General features: G+C 27.7%; 1 non-coding gene across 1 annotated transcript; it reads right to left on the bottom strand.

Moving 5' to 3' along the window:
* Window positions 1-4,065: 4,065 nt before the first annotated feature.
* Window positions 4,066-4,139, bottom strand: TRNAI-AAU (transfer RNA isoleucine (anticodon AAU)). Its single transcript has one exon. It is a non-coding gene; the product is annotated as a tRNA-Ile (tRNA).

Raw genomic sequence — 4,139 nt, 5'->3', positions numbered from 1 at the left:
CTATGTGGAAGGGACTCACCCTTGAGGGGGAGATTGTTGTTAATCCAAATGTCAGTCTAAGTCCCACATTGGATAGAAATGAGAAAGTAGAGCAGTATATAAAAGATGAAAGACTCATTAACTCCAATTATATTGTGTTAACTTGTAAAACGCTTTAAATGAATCCCAAGGTTATTCCCCATATCTCTTGAGTCAATAACACCTCTAGAACCTATGTAACATTATCTACTCATGTATAAAACATTGTACGATCATCACCGATAATTCTATTCCCCAAAACACAAAAATGAACATGTATGGGGTAAGCTACCGATAAAAAATCATAAAAAGTAGATATATACATACTCATTATATGAACCATAATTAAACACACAACAAAATACATATCTTCTGATTATACCAACCACAATCAAACACATGAAAAGATACATACCTTCTTATTATCTCAACCATAATCAAACATGTCATACAGAATTACTCAAGCCTTTTAATATTAAAATAATAGCCTAATTATTTTTAATCCATTACCACTTCTAAAATAACATTGTCTAGGTCTTCAAAAATACAAACAAAGTACCAATTAAAATATCTCATGATTCGTCACACTTTAACTTATTCAATCCAACTAAAATTGCATTTATTCATGGTAACCAATACAGTCTAGTCATATCAAACAATTATAATTTACACACATGAAATGAATTCTTAACTCACACGGATAAATTTTGCAATCTTTTATAAATTTTATAAACATGTTAAAAACATTAATCGATTTTTTCAATAAAAAACTTACTATGAAACTAAACTCAAAATTGAATTTTTCAAACCTTTTTTTTACTTGAAAATTATAATTAAAAAATAGTAAACTTATTTTGACAAATTAAATCCAAATTTAGTAAGTTATATCACATAAAAACGAACATGTATGGCCTAAGCTACCGATAAAAAAATCATAAAAACAAGATACATACTGATTATATGAACCAGAATTAAACACACAACAAAATACATATCTTTTGATTATACCAACCATAATCAAACACATAAAAAGATACATACCTTCTGATTATCTCAACAATAATCAAACATCTCATACATAGTAGCCATAAGAATATGATTTGTAATCCTCTATAATAAACATTTCAATCATACAAAATTACTCATGCCTTTTAATATTTAAATAATAGTCTCATTACTTTTAATCCATCACCACTTCTAAAGTAACATTGTCTAGGTCTTTAGAAATACACACAAAGTACCCATATAAATAGCTCATGCTTTGTCACACTTTAACTTATTCAATCCAACTATAATTGCATTTGTCAATGGTAAACAATACAATCTAGTCATACCAAACAATTATATTATACACACATGATGAATTGTTAACTCACAAGGATAAATTTCGCAATCGTTTATAAATTTTATAAATATGTTAAAAGCATTAATCTATTGTTTCAATAAAAAAACATATTATGAAAGTGAACTCAAAATTGAAATTTTAAAGCTTTTTTTTTACTTGAAAATTATAATTAAAAATAGTAAACTTACTTTTCACAAATTAAATCCAAATTTAGCTAACTATCATATGAGTGAAAAAGTATAATTTCATATTTGTCCTACATATATGATCATAATAGTTAAGGGTAAATATCTTCAGTACTAAACTCCAATCTTTGTTTCATTTATAATTGTGATTTTATAATAACTTTTTATAATGCACTTCTTCCTAACATGCACTTATTTCTAACCTGCACTTATTTCTAACGTGCACTTATTTCACATAAAATGGACTCATATAATAATTGACTATTACATTAATAAAGTTTGATAATATATTATTTTAGTAAGCATACTATTATTCAATATATATATATATATGTATATATATATATAGGAGTTTGCTAACGCGCGTACGCCTGTTTTTCAGTTGGTACATTTCAGCAATGTGTACCAGATTTTAGTAGACAAAAATACTCTTATATATCAGGGAATCTAACTTTTAAGATTAAGGGTATTTTCACAATTTTCATTCTCAAAACTAAAAAAAAAAAAAGAAACCCCAAACCCTTATTCACCTCCCTCATTCCTCTCAACCCTTTCTCTTTCATCTCTCTCACTCCAACCTTTTCTCTGTCATCCCTACTGTAGCCCCAATTGAAAAAAACATAAACACTTGTCGTTAAACAATTTGCCTTTGTAAAGAGTTGAGTCATTGACATATTCACCTTCAGACAAAGGTTCATTCAAGATCTCTTCAATTTCATCATCTTCACTAACCTCTCTAATTTCATCATTTGCATATGTTGAATCATCATCTCTAAAAAACCCTTCAGGCCAATTACCAATTCTTTCGAATGTTAGTATGCTTGTGAAAATTAGATAAAATTATATACGACAAAAATTATAAAATGAAAACTCATTATAAAATCATTTTTTGTAAGAAATTGTTTAATAACGAGTGTTTCTGATTTTTTTCCAGGCCAATTACCAATTCCTTTGATGTCATTATGCTTGTGAAAATTAGATAAAATTAGATAAGAAAAAAATTATAAAATGAAAAGTCATTATAAAATCATTTTTTGTAAGATTGTTTAACCACCAATGTTTCTGATTTTTTTCGGTTGGACTACCATAGGATGATAGAGAAAATGTTGGAGTGAGAGATGAAAGAGAAAGGGTTGAGAGGAATGAAGGAAGTGAGCAAGGGTTTGGGGGGTTTCTTTTTTTTGTTTTGAGAATGAAAATTATTATAATACCGTTAACCTTAAAACTTAGAATCCATGATATATAAGGGTATTTTTGTCTACTAAAACCCGGTATACATTACTAAAATGTACCAACTCAAAAAAAGGCGTACGCGCGTTAGCACATCCTATATATATATATATATATCAACATTTTTTCTTTTATTCTAGTTTGTAATTTGATTCAACATAAGCTTTGTAACAATGTTCAAAGAAAAAAGGAACCTTAAATAAAAAAAGGACTAAAACAAATTCGGATTAATTATTTACATGGTTTTTTGCTATTACATGTAACACCCGAATTTCTAAGATGTCACGGGTTACTAAAAATCCGTAAAACTCAAAATTTATCATAGTGCATAATGGTAATTAAAGAACAGCTTATCCAATTACATTATTTCGAGTAACAAAGTAACCAAGAAAATACTCCAATTATATAGTCTTAACTTGTAAAACGCTTTAAATGAATCCCAAGGTTATTCCCCATATCTCTTGAGTCAATAATGCCTCTAGAACATATGTAACATTATCTGCTTTCATTCCCCAAAACAGAAAAACGTACATGTGTGGTGTAAGCTACCGATAAAAAAATCATAAAAACTAGATACATACGTAGTGATTATATGAACCATAATTAAACACACAACAAAATACATATCTTCTAATTATACCAACCATAATCAAACACATAAAAAGATACATAACTTATGATTATCTCAACCATAATCAAACATCTCATACAAAGTAGTAATAACAATATGATTCCTAATCCTCTAACATAGACATTTCAATCATACAGAATTACTCGAGCCTTTTAATATTAAAATAGTAGTCTAATTGTTTTTAATCCATTAATACTTCTAAAATAACATTGTCTAGGTCTTCAGAAATACAAACAAAGTACCAATATAAATATCTCATGCTTTGTCACACTTTAACTTATTCAATCCAACTATAATTTCATATTTGTCCTACACATATGATCATAATAGTTAAGGATAAATATCTTCAGTACTAAACTCCAATCTTTGTTTCATTTATTATTTTTAGACTCAACCTTCATCAGATTCATGGGGACTAACTAACTTAATAGGAAGCTCACACTTTTCTAAAATAAATAAAAAATTCTTTTAAATCTATATATCTTTAAGAATATAAGTTTTCCCATAGGATAAGTCTATATTAGTTGAATCAAGTATTAAAGCTCACACTTTTCTAAAATAAATGAAAAATTCTTTTAAATCTATATATCTTTAAGAATATAAGTTTTCCCATAGGATAAGTCTATATTAGTTGAATCAAGTATTAAAATTTAATTTGGCCCATGCAGGGCTCGAACCTGCGACCTTCGCGTTATTAGCACGATGCTCTAACCAACTGACCTAATAGGCC

This window comes from Vigna angularis, chromosome 7, assembly GCF_016808095.1.
Source record: "Vigna angularis cultivar LongXiaoDou No.4 chromosome 7, ASM1680809v1, whole genome shotgun sequence".
Lineage (NCBI taxonomy): Eukaryota > Viridiplantae > Streptophyta > Magnoliopsida > Fabales > Fabaceae > Vigna > Vigna angularis.
The sequence above is the reverse complement of the archived record's forward strand: the minus strand, read 5'-3'. Positions and strand labels throughout refer to the sequence as shown.